This window comes from Cervus canadensis, chromosome 15 (genome assembly GCF_019320065.1).
Source record: "Cervus canadensis isolate Bull #8, Minnesota chromosome 15, ASM1932006v1, whole genome shotgun sequence".
Taxonomy (NCBI): domain Eukaryota; kingdom Metazoa; phylum Chordata; class Mammalia; order Artiodactyla; family Cervidae; genus Cervus; species Cervus canadensis.
Window position 1 is genome coordinate 57,164,825 of NC_057400.1, and position 19,660 is coordinate 57,184,484.

The window sequence follows — 19,660 nt, forward strand, 5'->3', positions numbered from 1 at the left end:
TTTAGCCATTGAATCTATACAGTGATGGTGAACTTTGAAACCAGCCAGTCATTAACCTGAGTATCAATCTTTTCAAGATTTTTTTAAAGTCTTCTTCACGCAAAGGAAACTCCGGAAAATGTACTTTAAAAACAAGTTCTGGTATTTATTCTGGGACTAAGCCACAAAATTGTTTGAAATACATTTTTGGATTAATCTGCTTTTCTAAAACCCTCTCTTGTCAAATGAAGTTTTTGTGAAATGGCCACATTTTTCTCAGAGCCTCGGATTTCTTAGGGACTTTTAAAAATATTTCAATGAGCACTTATCAATAGATAACCAACGTGTCAGATTTCTTTGCAACTATCTACTCCACTGAACAGTATTTTCAAGTTCAGATCTCATGACTACTAGGAAGTAATTCATTTTCCAATTACTTTTAATTGTAGCAGGGGCATGACTTGTATTTTTGATTAAAGGTTAACATTATGTCTATTTTGCTACTCTTCTTTTAAAAAGAATAACATTGTACTTAAGATTTGGTTTTTATTTCCGACCCCCACCCCCCACCACGCCTGGGGCAGGGAAATTATAGATGGCTTAAATCAGAGCCTAAGATCGACAGATTAATCCTATTGCTAGAAACTCAGTGTGTGTCATAAGTTGTCTGTGGTATTAAACAGCAGCTGTTGGATTCCCTGTCAAGGAACAGCTGAAAATAACACTGCAGCTTAGGTCAGAGGTCAGATGCAAACACATCAGAGATACTGACTCTGGAGCTGCTGAAGCCATTGGAAATCTTTGGGCTGAAGCCAGAGTGGAGGATATAGCAACAAACAGAGTTAAATGAGCCCATTCGCTGGTTAAACCCTTAGCTCAATTTAAAAGCATGGTCAGGCTCAGGTTCAATATTAAGAAGGCTGAGTCAGCACCAAAACTTTGTTCATGAAGATATTCTTGAATCAAAGGGGAAATAGTGTTTTTACATATATTTTGGTTTTGGCAATTATTTTTGCTTCCCAGAGCATTTCCTGGCTGTTCTGCCGTTATGTGGCCATGACCCAGTTGCCTGCTGGTCAGCAAAAGGAAACCACCTGGGCCCCAGTTCCTGGGCTCCAGAACTTCAGCAGAGGCCATATGGGGAGCCTTTGGGGCAAGCTCAGGAGAGCAGATGCCAAGAGACACCGTGATGCAGGAAGTACTGTAAATGGTTTCATCCTATGGCAGGGATGAAGAGCTTGCAGAGAACCATCCTGACCTCTCTGTAGCGGCTGCCTCAGTATTCAAGGCAGGCTCCTTCGGCTTGAGCAAACAGTTGGTCCAAACAAACCAAAACAAATTGAGCGAAACCAGTTTTCACCTAATTGCCCTCAAGAAAAGCCGAGAGTTGACAAGCGTGTCACGTAATCTCCACACCCTAAACTAAAATGCCCAGAGGAGCCTTGCTTAAGCCTTTGTGTACACGGCAAACCAGAACAGCAAACAGTGCACCCAAAGTACACAGCGCACCTTCCCCCAGAGTCAATCTACTGTTAGAAACTCAGCGTGTGTCAGAGGTTGCTTAAAGGCCCTCAGGAGGCAAGGGGAAACAGGTTACATAGGCAATGGTTAGAAGAGTGCTCATGTTCCCAGAGCCCCACTTCAGGTGGATGACTGTGTAATGGGTGTGGAGGGCAGTGTGGGCTGTGTGGGGTCACAGGCCCATGGGAAGGGAAAAGGAAGAGATAGGTGAGGAGGAGAGAGAACTAGGATGAAAGTCTGATTAACTCCAAGGCTTAAGGGCAAAAGGAATTAGAAATATGTAAGCCCTTGTTAAAAGATTAATCCAGCTATTCAGCAGCAAAGGTGGTATCTTTCATTGTACAGATGACCTTTCTTTCTAAGCAGACCCAAAGTGGTGCATAGAAAATATTTTCTGCATTGGTGGACATGAACAATAATGCAAACTGCATGCGTGAATTTAAGTGGTTTCTAACAAATGTCCTTTGATCTAAATTCTTGGCTTTAACGTCTTCAGAAGACTTGAATCACTTTTTTCTCCCCTTCCCTTGCTTTCTATTTCTTTCCTCTTCAACTTCTTAGTCCTTCTTCCTTGGAAGCTCTGTTGTTTAGATCTCTCCATCTACATCTTGCTCATTTAGGTCTCTTCATCTAGCATAATATTTCATTATAAGCTGCATTATTAACCCTGGGAAATAGTTTGGAAAATACTAAGTATAAAATATACTGTACTAAAGAAATTGCTACCCTATAATTAGATGGGTTTTTTTTTAAAGCTTTTGAGCTACAGTTTGTTTATACTCTGCCTCCCCTATCATCACCAAAAAAGCAGGATAAAACAAAACAAAACAAAAAACCTTACAGGCATTCTCATATTCTTTGAAGTTTACAGAGGATCTTGCCAAGGTTATTATGTCTTCTCTGTTTATCCCTCTGGGAAATGCCTGGTTTTTTTTTCATACCAGCTGAATTTTAGTGAAAAATCCTCCATGGGGAATCAAAAAGCTATAACTGGATTCTGTAGAGTTGCAAATAGCACATCCACCCCCCCCCCAATTTTTCTTTTATTGTAGTAAAATACACATAACAAAATTTACCATCTTAACTATTTTTAGTGTACAGTTCAGCGATATTAAACACATTAATAATGTTGTGCAACCTTCACCACCATCTATCTCCATAATTCTTTTAATCTTATAAAAAACAAAACTCTATACGCATTAGACAATAATTCCATCTCCTACCCCACCCCAAAACCTCTGGCAACCACCATTCTACTTTCTTTCTCTATGATTTTGACTACGCTAAGTATCTTATAGCAGTTGTTCTTTGTGATTGATTAATTTTACTTGAAGAAGGAAATGGCAACCCACTCCAGTATTCCTGCCTGGAGAATCCCATAGACAGAAGAGCCTGGCTGACTACTATAGTCCATTGGGTCACAAGAGTCAGACACGACTGAGCGACTAAACCTCCACCAATTTTACTTAGCATAATGTACTCAAGGTTCATCCATGCTGTGCTGGTGGTGGTGGTGTAGGCGCTAAGTCATGTCCAACTCTTGTGACCGCGTGGACTGTAGCCCGCCAGGCTCTTCTGTCCACGAGATTCTTCAGGCAAGGATACTGGAGTGGGTTGCCATTTCCTTCTCCAGGGCATCCATGCTGTAGCATATGTCATATTTTCTCTTAAGGGCTAAATCATATTCTCTTGAATATATATTTCATGTTTTGCTCATGCATTCAGTCACTTGAGTGGCTTCTACATTTTAGCTCTTGTGAATAATGCTACTATGAACATGGGTGTACAAATTATTGCTTTGAGACCCTGCTTTCTAATTATCTGGGGTGTATACACAAATGTAAAATTGCTAGATCACATGGCAATTCTGTTTTTAATTTTTTGGAGAAATACCACACTATTCTCTACAATGACCAATAGCACACTTTAATGAAATATAGGTAACTGATAGTATAAAAACTTTGTCATATGATCATTTTTTAGCTCTATGAGAATGCCATTCAAACGATGCATTTTCTTTGCTGGAGTATATGTGGAGTCTGCTCATTCTGAGCGTTTGTCTTAATGCTATTATTGATTAAACTGTATTTAAGTTTATAAAGACAAATTAGACTTAATTTGAATAACACAGAATAAGTCTATTTATCCAGATTAAAAATGTAAGGCATAATTTTCTCTATTGTTATTATCAGAAAATAATAATAGTTACCATTTAATTATAGCTAGTTATGTGCCAGGAATGGGATGAGTACTTTGCATTTAATCCACATAATTTAATGGTTGCAAAAACTTATTTTAAACACACATGCACATATCCACAGTCAGTGATTCACTGATTCCAGCCACCTCAGGCCCAACTTTTTCTACCTGGGTTTAAAAGTTGTCTATGGTCTTGTCCTCCTACCTACCTAATAACGTATACCATTACGCCCAGGCCTCAGAGATCATCTTTGTTCTCCACGTTAACTCACTTGTTCTACCCAGAAATATCATCCTCTTCTTCCCTTCATCTATATGAATTCCTCCTATTTCTTAAGACCAAGATAAACTATCAATTCCTTTTAAAAGTTGAAATGCCTACATATTATTCCCCTTCCCTCAAATGTAATCATAATTAAAATCTAATAATGTCATGCTTGTATTATAAACTTGAATTGTTTTGTAATTATTTCACTCCACTGGTATTATTTCTTAATTGGATTTAAGGCTCTTTACATAAAGGAATTATGTCTTAACTTTTTTTCCAAGATCTTTGCAGACCACCTCAGAGTTATTGTAGAGATTAAAAAGATTTCCTTTACACAAAGCACTTAGAAGAGAACTTGATATTTAGCAAATACTATATATGTGTGTGTTTGTATACACACATATATAACTATATATATGAAGGAGAGTACTAGGCACAGAGGGGCTTACCTGGTGGTTCAGATGGTAAAGAATCTGCCTGCAATGTGGGTGACCTGGGTTGGATCCCTAGATTGGGAAGATCCGCTGGAGGAGGGTACAGCAACCCACTCCAGTATTCTTGCCTGAAGAATCCCCATGGGCAGAGGACCCTGGCAGGCTACAGTCCATGGGGTCGCAAAGAGTCAGACACAACTGAGCAAGTAAGTACACAAGTGTGCGCACCTGCACACACACACACAGCACAGAATTGGTGCTTATAATATTGGCTGACTGATCGAATCACATTTTGATACAATTCATTCACTCAGTATTTACTCATTCAACCAATAGTTATGAGCATTTGCTACATATCAGGCACTAACATTAGGAACATGGCAGCTAGCAAACAGAGGTCTCCATTCTCAAAATGGTAACATTACAGTGAAAAAAGACCATAAACAATGAAAAACATAGCCAAGATAGAAATCTACAATGATAAAAGTTAAGGGAAAACAACTGGTAGTGGTTCATCAGACTGAATCACAAAAGGTTTCATTTAGAACTTGCCAGAGAAATCAGGGGATACTTTCAGGGTATTTCTATTGGGATACAGAAATTAACAGGAAGAATAAATTGATAGTAATTCCAAAACAACAAGTAAACCATTCAAAATGGCAAAGGCAATGGGTTAGGGGCTCTGAAGCCAGACTGCCTTTACCCCTCTGTGCCTTAGCTTCCTCACTGCAAATTGGAGATAATGGGACTACCAAGGTCAAATAAGTCTGTTGGGAGGATTTAGTAACATTTGAAAAACACTTTATGCTTGGCACATCAGTGGTGTTCTGGTAGTTATGCATGGTCATTTCTAAGACAACGTCTGTTAAGGGATTTCTTAAATCTAGTAACTTCCACAAAATTTGAAATAAGTTTTTAAATTAAGTTGAATTATAACCTGCCTCTTGAGAAACCTGTATGTATGCAGGTCAGGAAGCAACAGTTAAACTGGACATGGAACAACAGACTGGTTCCAAATAGGAAAAGGAGTACGTCAAGGCTGTATATTGTCACCCTGCTTATTTATATGCAGAGTACATCATGAGAAACGCTGGGCTGGAGGAAGCACAAGCTGGAATCACGATTTCTGGGAGAAATACCAATAACCTCAAATATGCAGATGACACCACCCTTATGGCAGGGAGTGAAGAAAACTAAAGAGCCTCTTGATGAAAGTGAAAGAGGAGAGTGAAAAAGTTGGCTTAAAGCTCAACATTCAGAAAACTAAGATCATGGCATCCAGTCCCATCACTTCATGGCAAATAGATGGGGAAACAATGGAAGCAGTGGCAGACTTTATTTTTCTGGGCTCCAAAATCACTGTAGATGGTGATTGCAGCCATGAAATTAAAAGACGCTTGCTCCTTGGAAGGAAAGTTAGGACCAACCTAGACAGCATATTAAAAAGCAGAGACATTACTTTGTCAACAAAGGTCCATCCAGTCAAGGCTATGGTTTTTCCAGTGGTCAAACATGGATGTGAGCGTTGGACTGTAAAGAAAGCTGAATGCCGAAAAATTGATGCTTTTGAACTGTGGTGTTGGAGAAGACTCTTGAGAGTCCCTTGGACTGCAAGGAGATCCAACCAGTCCATCCTAAAGGAGATCAGTCCTGGGTGTTCATTGGAAGGACTGATGTTGAAGCTGAAACTCCAATACTTTGGCCACTTGATGTGAAGAGCTGACTCATTTGAGAAGACCATGATGCTGGGAAAGACTGAGGGCAGGAGGAGAAGGGGACGACAGAGGATGAGATGGTTGGATGGCATCACTGACTTGATGGACATGGGTTTGGGTGAACTCCGGGAGTTGGTGATGGACAGGGAGGCCTGGTGTGCTGCGGTTCATGGGGTCACAAAGAGTCGGACATGACTGAGCGACTGAACTGACCTGATAACATGGTAGGCAACTCAAATGGATTAAATACCTGAGAAAGACACAAAATGTGCATTACCAGGGAGGAAATATGTCAGTATAATCAAATGGTAAAAAAATTTCAGTGAGTCAGCATTTCTAGAATACTATCTTTAATCATTCACTTTCAACAAAATCTTCTCTAACTCATTATTTGTATTATGTAATAGTCTCTTTGGCACCTCTCATTTATTTCTTAGATTATAAGCACTGTCATTAAATTAATATCCATAAGTAAATAAAAGCATGCTTTTAAAAATGCTTCCATTCTAGCTGTCAACTTATTCTTCTATGTAGATACTCATTTGTTGATTCAGTGAGTATGATTAAATAGCTCGTAGCTGTCAGGCACTGTTCCAGATGCCAGACACACAGCAGTAAGTGAAACAAAGTTCATCCACTGATGCAGCTTGCCTTCTGATGGGGGAGACACAACCAGTTAGAACACAAACAAAAATACATATACAATTATGTTCGGATGTAATAAGTGTTATGAAGAAAAATAAGGCAGTAAGAAGGTGAGAGTGAATAGGGGGAGAGGGATACTAAATACTTTAGGAAGGAGTCAGGAAAACTTCTGAAGACCTGAGATTTGAGTAGAGACAAGAATTAAGCCTAAAAGAGCATGGCATGAAGATATCTCAGCAAAGAACACTCCAGGTATCTGGCCACGCTTGTTAGAGCTGAAAAACTTTCAGTAGGTCCATGTGGCTGGAGCTAAGTGAGAACTGAGGGAAGAGGACACTGATAGAACGTGAGATCTGCCAAGGAAGGGTCTGGTTTGCTTGGGATAATCAGGTTTTATGCCTGTTTCCCTGGCATAATTACTCTTTGGCCCCTTCCATTCTCTGAAGAGTTCTGTTTGGATTATAAACTGTGTGGTAACCCTGTTCTTACACCCAGGTAAGGACTTTGGATTTCAGTCTGAGATAGGACATTATTGCAAGGTTTTCATCTAAAGAATGGCATTGTTTGACTTAACACTTCTTTAATGTCATTAAAAAAACTCTTCCTAGAGAGTGTAGGAGTCAAGAGTGAAAGCAGAGATAGGATGAATTACGTAGCACCCAAAACACAAACGCCAATACAACGCCCCTTTGGGATGTTTCTTTATAGACACTTATGATTTACTTAAGAAACATCATGACTCTTTTTTAACAGTTTTACACTCTGTGTACATTGATTGCCATAGATTTCCTAACCATTAACATGTTTAATGACATAATGCTTAGCCTCTCCATATGACCTGGAAGAATAATTATAAACAAGCAACTTTAATATCCAGTAAAATTTCCTTCTGTAAGTATTAAGAAAAACAAAGCAAAACAAAATTTGGGAAAGTTCAAAAACTTGAACTCGATCAAAGATCAAAGATGGCTGCATTTACTGTAACTTTAAGGCATGGTTTACCAAAATAGTGTGTGAAATGATAGCAATATCTGTTCAATTATCATGTACACATTTTCCTAAAATTCTCCATCTAGAACAATGTATTGGAGAAGGAAATGGCAACCCACTCCAATATTCTTGCCGGGAGAACCCCATGGACAGTGGAGCCTAGTTGGCTACAGTCCATGAGGTTGCAGAGAGTCAGACATGACTTAGCAACTGAAGCAACAGAACAATGTATGATCTGCAAAACTGTCAAATATTTGTATAGAGTGCAGTCAAAATAATCAGCAAATACATGGCTATTACTGATCTGGCAAAACTTTTTTTCTCAATGGGAGACACTATGGTACTTCAAGCCAGAAAAGTTTTTTTGTTTTTTTTTAATCAGTGAAAAGTTTTTATGTGCAAAGTTTATTTTAAAAATTTAAACTAATAAGGTTTTCTACCTACATTGAGCTGTGCACCCAGGCTTCAACATAGCAGAGTTTCTTTAATTCTTACTAACATAATGAAGAGCCCAGAGAGTTACCCTTCAGAAGGGAGGGTGAGTAAATGAGAAGACAGCAGTCTTAGTCATCTTGATTTTGGAAAATTACACTTCTTGTGTTTTTGTCCTCACTGTTGCTTAACTCCAGTTGAGGCTGAGAATTTCCAGCCCAGAGTAATCCCCGGGGAAGCCTAAAGAGCAGCAGTTCTTCCAGATCTTGGGAATCCAGCAGTGACCCTGAGAGTGAGCTGTAACTTCTCCATGCAGCTATAACTCTGTCAAGGAAGGAAAAATAAGAAAATGCAAAATTCAAGGACATAAAAATCAGATACCCTAAACAGAATGGCAGTATCATGGATTCAAAGCAGGAAGTATGCAGAGTTAAAAAGAGAACATTTAAAAAAATGTTTTAAGGAAGACTAAAATATAAAGAAATGTATATATATATATATATATATATATATATTATACATAATACACATATGTGTTCATATGTTATCTGTAACAATACTCTTTCTCAGTTGTATGAGGTGATGTTTCATCATATATTGACAGTTTATTGGTTATCAGTTTAATGACAAAGTCTTCCCTGGTAGCTCAGACCATAAAGTCTGCCTGTGATGTGGGAGACCTGGGTTTGATTCCTGGGTCAGGAAGATCCCCTTGAGAAGAAAACCCACTCCAGTATCCTTGCCTGAAAAATTTCATGGTCAGAGGAGCCTACATGGACAGAGGCGGGCTACAGGCTATGAGGTCAGAAAGAGTTGGACACAACTGAGTGACTAACACTTTCACTTTCACTAATGACAAAGTCATTGTTAACAGAATTCCCCTGTAGATTATATTTTTAAAAGTTCAGTTGCCCGGGTTTCTAAAAATTTACTGTATGGTTTTTAAGATCTGTATCCTCATTCCAAGTAAGAATGCCTCACACCAGGGCTCAGACAGAAATCCATCACTATCGTTATGTTGGTTTCTGTTACTACATCATTCAATGCAGTCCTAGAAGCCACATGAAAGGCGATGGTTGCTGAGAATGTCCGGAAGGATAAAGCAGTTACCAACACCTGCAGGAAAAAAGATATTCATATACTCAGGCTTTCAGGAAAAACAGGAAGCAAGATGAGAGAAACTCACAGAAACCTGGAAATCAAACATGGAAACAAAAGGAGTAGGTTATTTGCGCCCCGCCCGCCACAGCTCACACCACCCTGAGCAAAGCGGTTTCCTATCACAAATTCCACCCTCACAAAGGGCAGATTTCAAAAGCAACTTATGTAGTCTAAATTCTGCTGGGGGGAGTTGAAGGCCTCACCATTAAGGCTTCTTGAGTACCTACGGTGCACAGGCCCTGATTTTTTTACAAGCCGCATCCTCATTAGCTCCCTTTAGATTTTAAAACGTATAACCAGTTCATCTGGTTGGACCTCTCAACAACCTCGTGCAGTCGGCCCTCCATATCTGAAGATTTTATATAAGGGACTTAAGCATCTGCAGATTTGGGTATCTGCAGGAGGTCCGGAAGCAATCCTGTGTGGATAAAAAAAGGATGATTGTACTCCAGTCAGGGCAGGACTGTTAATTCTGCCATATGTGTTGGAGAATTGAGGCAAGAGAAGTTAAGCGGCTTATTCAAGTTCAAGAAGCAAGTGAGTCTAGAACTCACTTCCCTCTTACTCTCTTGCTCCAATACAACAGGGAGTAAGTTCTATCCTAATGTTAGATAAAAAATTATACAGATGTCCATACAAACCTGTCACTCAGCTAGTCCACAAAGGTTGAGCATTTCTTGGACAGAGTTCTCTGAGTCAGAATACCAAGCAGCCTTAAAAGGCAACAACAGAAGTACAAAGTAACATCTCCATCCTCAGCTTTCTCAGTTAGAAAACTAAAGATAAAATACACACATGAAGCAATTTGGCCAGAAAGTCATATAACACAGGAAATACACCAAACTAAAATGTCCTGGAAACAACAAAATCCCTTTTAAAGAATTTTCCAAATCAAGGTGAAAAAGCATTAGAACATTTTCTGAACAGATGTAAATTAATGTGATAATAAAACTGATTTGAGTTTCTGTCAAAGTTCTTTTTTTTGTTGTTGTTGTTAAAATGTAATCACATTATTAAGGATTGGTCACATAGAAGAATGGAAATCAATTCTTCTAGTAACATATATTGTAAGATTGTTCAATAATTTGTATAGCCATTTATATGAATTATGCATTGATATTCATCTTTCTTGGACCTAAAACATGAAATAAAGTATCTGCTTTCCAACGGGTCTGTTTAAAATCTATTTTGTGTACTTTCAGCGTCTCAGATTCCTAATTCTGTTTTATTCATTTTTCCATACTTTACACAGGTAAATGTAAATAATTAAAATAAGATGTGATTTCCTTGGATTTTCTTTTTCCACATATTTCACTGATACTTAAGAAAAAAAATTTTATGGGGAGAGGAAATAGCTGTATTTAGTATTCATTTTTAACTTTACCAGTATGCCGAATATTCAGTCTATCTTTACTTGCTATTTCATTGGATTATGTTAGAAAGATAGAAAATTTAATACAGATTTAAAATAAAGGCATATAAGACCACGTTTAAACATACGGTGACTCTCGGAATATCTGAATCCACTCACTTTGGCCTTTACATGAGTTTTTAAGAACATATTTTAATAATTTCCAACCTTCTTGAATCTACCACACTCTGGTTTAATCGGTGAAATTACTAACCTACCACTTCCTTCTTGCCAATGATATATCATGGAGTAAATTGTGTTAATAGGTTTTAAAAAGTGCCTTGGAGAAAATATTTAAAATTTCTTTGGAGATGCTTAAAGATACTTTGAGTTATCACAAATTTTAGGCTTGGAGATATTACTACTGTAATTGTTTTTTCCAGGCTTACTGAGATATATTTGACATATAATACTGTGTAAATTTAAGAATTGCAGTGTGTTAATTTAACGTACTTATATATTACAAAATAATTACCATGATACCAAAAGCTAGCACCTCTATCACATCAGATCAGTACCATTTCTCTTTTGTTTTGAGAATATTCAAGATTTACTTTTTAGGAAATTTTCAAGTATATAATATTGTTAACCATCATTACCAAGCTGTGCATTAGATCCCCAGAATGTATTCGTCTTCTAAGTGGAGGTTTGTACAATTTAACCAATTGTTGCAATTTTTCAGTCGCTGGTAACTATCATCTATTCCACGTTTCTATGAATTTGGATATTTTTTTTTAGATTCCACATATAAGTGATATCACACAGTATTTGTCTTACTCTGACTTATTTCACTTAACATGATACCCTCAAGGTCTATCTATGTTGTTGCAAATGAAAGGATTTCCTTCTTTCTCATGGTTGAGTAATATTAACACACACACACACACATGGGCTTCCTAGGTGGTGCTAGTGGTAAAGAACCTGCCTGTCAGTGCAAGAGACATAGGAGATGTGTGTTCAATCCCTGGGTCAGGAAAATCCCAGGGAGGAGGGCATGGCAACCTACTCCAGCATTCTTATCTGGAGAATCCCAAGGACAGAGGAGCCTGGCAGGCTAGTCTGTAGGGTCACAAAGAGTCAGACACGACTGAAGTGACTTAGCACACACACGCATATGTGTGTGTGTACATATCTGTATACCTCATCTCCTTTATTCATTCATCCATTGACAGACACGTATGTTGTTCTCAGATTTTGGCTATTACGCATAGTAAGACAATAAATGTGGGAGTAAAGATCTCTTTGAGATCCTGGTTTTTATTTCCTTTAGTTTTATATCCAGAAGTAGGATTGTTGAGTCATTTGGTAGTTCTATTTTTAATTTTTTGAGGAGCCTCCATACTATCTTTCTTTAGCTGCATTACTTACATTTCCACCAATGGTGCACAAGGACTTGCTTTTCTGCAAATCCTTGCTAACACTTGCTCTCTCTTGCCTTTTTGATGATGGCTGTTCTAACAGGTGAGAGGTGATATTTCACTGTGGTTTTGTGTTGCATTTCCCTGATAATTAGAGATGCTAAGCACATTTTCATGTACCTGTTGGCCATCTGTATGTCTTCTTTGGAAAAATGTCTATTCAGTTTCACTATTTTTTAATTGGGTTAGTTTTTGTCTTGCTATTGAATTGTATGAGTTTTTTATGTACTTTGTGTACTAATCACTTATCAGATATATGCTTTGCATATAATTTCTCCCATTTCATAGGCTGTCTTTTTATTTTGTTGGTTGCTTGATTTGCTGTGCAGAAACTTTTCGTTTTGATGTCATCCCACTTAATTTTTGCTTTTTTTTTATGGTGCCATTATCTAAAAATCATTGCCAAGACCAATGTCAAGGTCTTGTTTTCTTAGTATTTTTATGGTTTTAGGTCTTATGTTTAACTCTTTAGTCCATTTTGAGTTAATTTTTGTGAGGGGTATATGGTAGGAGTGTAACTTCATTTTTATGCCTATGGTTATCACAATATCAACTATTAAGGAGACTATCTATCCTTCCCCACTGAATCTTCTTAGCTTCCTTGTCACATATGTGTTGATCATATATGGGACAGTTTATTTCTGGGTTCTCAACTCAGTTCCATTGGTCTACTGTTTGATGACTATAGCTTTATAGTATAGTCTGAAATGAGGAAATGTGATGCCTCTGGGTTTGTTCTTTCTCAGGATTGCTTTGGTTATTCAGGGTCTTATGGAGTTATACAAATTTTAGATTTGTTCTACTTCTGTGAAATAAGCCATTAAAGTTTTGATAGAGATTGCATTACATCTAGTGAGGGCTTTGGGTATTATGGGCATTTTAACAATGTTAATTCTTCCAATACATGAACACAAGATATATTTCCGCTTGTTTGTATCTCAATTTCATTCAGTCTTACGTTTTCAGTGTAACCAAAATCTTTCACTTTGGTTAAATTTACTATTATTTTTGATGTAATTGTAAATGGAATTATTTTTTCATATGTTTTGTTGTTCATGTATAGAAATGGGTTTCTGTATGCCAATTTTATATCACGCAAATTTACTAAATTTGTTATTTCTAAATTTTTTTTGTGGAGTTATTGTAACTTTCTGTGCATGAAATCATGTCATCTGCAACAGAGACATTACTTCTTCCTTTCCAATTGAAATCTTTTTTCTTTTTCCATCATCTTGCCTGATTGCTGTGGTTAGACTTCCAGTACTGTTGAATAAAAGCGGTGAGACTCGGCACTCTGGCCTTGATTTTGAACTTAAGAGAGAAGTTTTCAATATTTCATCACGGAGTATCATGCTGTGTTCCCCAAGTGGTGCCAGTGGTGAAGAATCTGCTTACCAATTACAGATTATGTTAGCTGTGGGATTGTTATATATGGTCTTTATTATGTTGAGGTATATTCCATCTATAGTCAAGTTCCTAAAAGTTTTTATCATGAAAGGATGTTGTATTTTGTCAAATGCTTTTTATGCATCTATTGAGAAATCATATGATTTTTATATTTCATTTTATCAATGTGGTGTATTGCATTTACTGATTTGCGTAAGTTGAGATGTTTGCATTCCAGAGATAAACCCTGCTTGATCATGATATATGATCCTTTTAATGTGCTCTTGAATTCAGTTTGTCAATATTTTATTGAGAAATTTTTCACTTATACTTACACTTTTTATACTTCATGCTGGGCTGGATGAAGCACAAGCTGGAATCAAGATTGCTGGGAGAAATATCAATAACCTCAGATATGCAGATGACACCATCCTTATGGCAGAAAGCAAAGAGGAACTAAAGAGCCTCTTGATGAAAGTAAAAGAGGAGAGTGAAAAAGCTGCCTTAAAATTCAACATTCAAAAAACAAAGATCATGGCATCTGGTCTCATCACTTCATGGCAAATAAACGGGGAAACAGTGGCAGACTTTATTTTTTGGGGCTCCAAAATCACTGCAGATGGTGACTGCAGCCATGAAATTGAAAGATGCTTGCTCCTTGGAAGAAAAGCTATGACAAACCTAGACAGCATATTAAAAAGCATATTAAAGACCTTTGTCAACAAGTTCCGTATAGTCAAAGCTATGCTTCTTCCATTTGTTAAGTATGGATGTTAGAATTGGACCATAAAGAAAGCTGAGTGCTGGAGAATTGATGCTTTTGAACTGTGGTGTTGGAGAAGACTCTGACAGTTTCTTGGACTGCAAGGAGATCCAACCAGTCCATCCTAAAGGAAATCAGTCCTGAATATTCATTGGAAGGACTGATGCTGAAGCCGAACTCCAATACTTTGGACACCAGATGAGAAGAACCAACTCACTGGAAAAGACCCTGATTTGGGGAAAGACTGAAGGCGGGAGGAGAAGGGGACAACAGAGGATGAGATAGTCGGAAGGCATCACCAATGCAGTGGATATGAGTTTGAGTAGGCTCTGGGAGTTGGGGACGGACAGGAAAGCCTGGCATGCTGTAGTGGTGTAAGAGTTGGCTTATAAAGAAAGTTGGCTTACATCCATACACGACTACTGGGTAAACCATAGCTTTGACTAGACAGACCTCTGTTGGTAAAGTAATGTCTCTGCTTTTTAATATGCTGTCTAGGTTGGTCATAGCTTTCCTTTCAAGAAGAAAGCGTCTTTTAATTTCATGGCTGCAGTCACCATCTGCAGTGATTTTGGAGTTCAAAAAAATAAAGTCTGTCACTGTTTCTACCATTTCCCCATCTAGTTGCCATGAAGTGATGAGATTGGATTCCATGATCTTTGTTTTCTGAATGTTGAGTTTTTAAGCCAACTTTTTCACTCTCCTCTTTTACCCTCATCAAGAGGCTCTTTAGTTCTTCACTTTCTGGCATAAGGGTGGTGTCATCTGCGTATCTGAGGTTATTGATATTTCTCCTGGCAATCTTGATTCCAGCTTGTGCTTTATCCAGCCCAGCATTTCGCATGATGGACTCTGCATATAAGTTAAATAAGCAGGGTGACAATATACAGCCTTGACGTACTGCTTTCCCGATTTGGAACCAGTATGTTTTTTTTCCCCCAGTATGTTTTTTTATGTCCAGTTCTAACTTTTGCTTCTTGCAATGAACATAGTGGTGTATATATCTTTTCAAATCAGTGTCTTCATGTTCTTCAGATAAATGCCCAGCGGTGGAATAAGTGGACCATATGATAGTTCTATTATTAATTTTTTTAAAGGATCTCCATACTATTTTCCATGGAAAACAGTGTATGAGGATTCTCTTCTTCACATCCTCTCCAACATTTGTTATTTCTTATAGCTACCCTAAGATGTGAAGTGATATCTCATCGTGGTTTTGATTTGCCTTTCCCTAATAATTAGTGATGCTTGCTATCTGTATGCCTTCTTTGAAAAAAAAAGTGTCTATTCAGATCCTCTATCCATTTTTTAATCAGGTTTTTTTTTGTTGTTGTTGTTGAGTTCTATGAATTCTTTACATATTGTCGATATTAACCCCTTCTCCTATTCAGTAGGCTGCCTTATTTAATTAGGATGATGGTTTCCTTCTCTGTGTAGAAATTTTTACTTTAATATAGTACCATTTGTTTATTTCTGTTTCTCTTGTCTTTGGAGTCAGAGCCACAAAACATCACTAAGCCTGATGTCAATGAGGTTATCGTCTAAGTTTTTCTTCTAGGAATTTAATGATTTAAGTACTACATTCAAATCTTTAATCCACTTTAACTTTTGTATATGGTGTAAGACAGGCTTCTAGTTTTTATTCTTTTGCATGTAGCTGTCCAGTTTCCCAAAACTATTTGTTGAAAAGACCGAACTTTCTTCATCATATGCTCTTTGCTCCTTTGTCATAAACTATGCATATATGTGTTTCTTTGGGGTTCTCAATTCTGCTCCATTGAGCTGTCTGTTTTTGTGCCAGTACCACACTATTTTGATTACTATAGCTAAATAGTAAAATTTGAAATCAGGGAGCATAATACCTAGTGTTATTCTTTCTCAAGATTTTTTGGCCATTTGGCATCTTTTGTTGTTCCATACAAATTTTAGAATTATTTATTCTAGTTCTGTGAAATATGTTCTTGGAATTTTGATAGGGATTGTATTTAATTTACAGATTTACTTTGAGTAGAATGTACATTTTAATAATATCAATTCGTTCAATCCAGGAACATGAAATCTCTCCATTTATTTTGGTCTTCTTCAATTTCTGTTATCAATGTTGTATTGTTTTCAGTGTTCAGGTCTTTCAGCTCCTTGGTTAAATGTATTCTTAAGTATTTTATTCTTTTTGATGCAACTGTAAATGGAACTATTTCTCTTTCTGATAGTTGTAACTTCTGTTCTGTATTTTCTGACTCTTGAGCATCCCTTGCACTGCAAGGACTAGTCAATCCTAAAGAAAATCAACCCTGAATAGTCACTGGAAGGACTGGTGTTGAAGCTGAAGCTTCAAAACTTTGACCACCTGATGTGAAGAGCCAACTCACTGCAAAAGACTCTGAAGCTGGGAAAGACTGAATGCAAAAAGAGAAGGGGGCAGCAGAGAATGAGATTAGATAGCACCACCAACCCAATGGACATGAATTTGAGCAAATTCCAGGAGATAGTGGAGGACACAGGAGCATGGCGCGCTGCAGTCCATAGAGTCGCAGAGTCAGACATGATTAAGCAACTGAACAACAATATTCTCTATCTATGTTGTAGTTCTGTGTTCATCCACTCTTCTCTTGAGTTCAGGGAGTCTCTTTATGACCATTACTTTGACTCTTTTATCAGGTAGATTGCTTATTTCCATTTCATTTAGGTCTTTATCTGAGCTTTTGTCTTGTTCTTTCTATTGGATAATATTCCTCTGTATTTTCATTTTACCTAAATGTGTGTTTGCTCCTTGGATTTAGGTAAATCAGCAATCTCTCCCAGTCTTGAAGGAGTGGCTTAATCTAGAAGATGTCCTGAGGGTTTAGAGGTGCAATCCTACTTACACCAGAGCCAGGTGCAGGGCATCCTCTATGTGGGCTCTATGTGCCTTCCTGTTGTCGTGAAGACACAGCTACTGGTGTGAGGCCCTGGTGAGTGAGGCTGGACCTCAGACAAGCTGCAGGGTCCAGCCATTGCTCCTGCACACGATGGTGGGCAAGGCTACTGTCTGGCTGGCTGCGAGGCCCAGCTGAGGTGCAGGGGTGGGTGGTGCCCTCAGTGCGGTATGCCCTCTGGCACTAACAGGTTAGAGAGAGAACTTTAATATTTTGCCAGCCAGTGCTGACATTACATAACCCGGGGTCACAAAAAATGGCTCCCACCAGTGTCTCAGTCCAAAGGGAGCATCCCAACTGGTTCTTTCCTCTCTGGCAGATGCTTCAAGATCAGTAAGTGAATCCCTTTTATCTATGATCTATGTACTCTTCCACCTGATGGGTTTTTGCTGGTTTTCAGGTTGAGTGAGTCTGCAGGTATGTCATTTAAGAATGAGTTTTCCATTCCCTGTAGTTTGACAGTTTTCCTGAACATAGTCCCTATTGACTTTCAAATCCAAAGTTATTTGGGGGGGCTCATTTCTCCTACACAGAATTTAGAGGTTCTGCTGCACCAGCCTGCCCCCTCCCTATTTTCAGGGAAATAAGAGATTGGACAGGGCTTCCTTGGTAGCTCAGCTGGTGAAGAATCTGCCTGCAATGCAGGAAACCCTGGTTCGATTCCTGGGTCGGGAAGATCCCCTGGAGAAGGGATAGGCTACCCACTCCAGTATTCTTGGGCTTCCCTTGTGGGTCAGCTGGTAAAGAAGCCACCTGCAACGTGGGAGGATCTGGGTTTGATCCCTGGGTTGGGAAGATTCCCTGGAGAATGGAAAGGCTACTCACTCCAGAACTTTGGCCTAGAGAATTCCGGGTCATGAAGAGTCGGACATGACTGAATGACTTTCACTCACCCACTCAATGCAATGTGACACTCCTCTTGCCATTAGCATCCACAGAGTGGTTAGGCGTGAAGACATCCAAGTTATACAATATTTGAATAGTTTCCTTAAATTCCTCTTTCATGGCCAGGAGGCCTGTGTAAGTAACAAAACTGAAGCAAAGGCACATTTTAATCAAATCAAGCATGAATTCAAACTCATTTCTTTAAAAACAAAATTTTGAGATTAAGGAATTGGAAGGAGGCTTTGTGGTTCAGAAAGTATGCTCCAGAAGAATATGTAGGATGCATTTTATTTAGACCCTCTCCACAGAATTCTACATTTGGATGTGAAAATTTTGCAGAATAAAATAGATAAGAGTAGCTCATGGGGAATTGAAAGATACAGGTTCATTTTTGTACCCTCACAGTCTCTGTTCCTTTCTAGTCTCCTTTGCCCACCACCTGCAATGGGCCCCTAGCCTCTATGCTACCCACTCCTGCCCTTACCTGGTTATTAGTCCACATCAGAGGGCTCTTATCCTAATGTGTCAGTTGATGCTAACTTAAACGACAGCCCGCTCTTGATGAAGTTGCATTCACAGGAGACTCTTGACAAGAAGAGATGGCATTTTTACATTCAGAGAGTGGGCCTGCAGAAAGCAAATCTTTGGTTGTACCCTCTCTTTTCCTATCATCATACTTGTATCCCTTAGGGAAAAGCCCTCTAAAGGATCAAATGTGTTAAAAACTAATGTTGGCACAGCAAAACATCAGGGAAGGAGGTGGCGTATCTGCCCTCAAGAAGTTTGCAGTTAGGAAGTTTACAGATAAAATTTTCAATATAGGGCACTGCTTATATGTCAACTTACCTCTTAAAGAATTTATGATCTCATGTAACTGCCAGAGAAACATTTTCAGGTATTTTCTATTACTAATCTCATTTTATTAAGGAAATTGACCTAGATACACTAAATATCCAAAATTATAAGGTTTATGAGGTTTAACTAATGCCAATCCAACACCAAAAACAAGACTGCTAACCACGGGCTTTAAACTGTAGAGTCAAAGCTTATATAACTCCACAGCAAACTTACAAATTGAAAAATTATAGTTAACCCATAAACAACATGGGTTTGAACTGCATGAGTCCACTTACATGTGGATTTTTCAAGAAATATGTACTATAATATGACAAAGTCAGCACTTAGTTGAATCCACAGAGGTGAAACTATGGATATGGAGGTTTGACTGTAAAATTATATGTGGAATTTTAACTGCAGCAAAAGGCTGGTGCCCCTAACCCCCATGTTTTCCAAGGGTCAACTGTAAATTAATAATTTCAAGTATTTCAAGGGTATCCAGGTAAGCTCCACACTTGCAAATTCTTTTTACCATTAATCTGATCACATGAGAGAATCGGCTCTCTAAGGACAGTCTAAGGACTTGGGTTCTTGTCTCAGTCTGATTCATCCGTCATCAATGTTGATACAACATGCTGTTCTGTACATCTCTTTTTACCCCATGGATTGGGCCTTGTTTTGTATTTTACATTTTATATAGA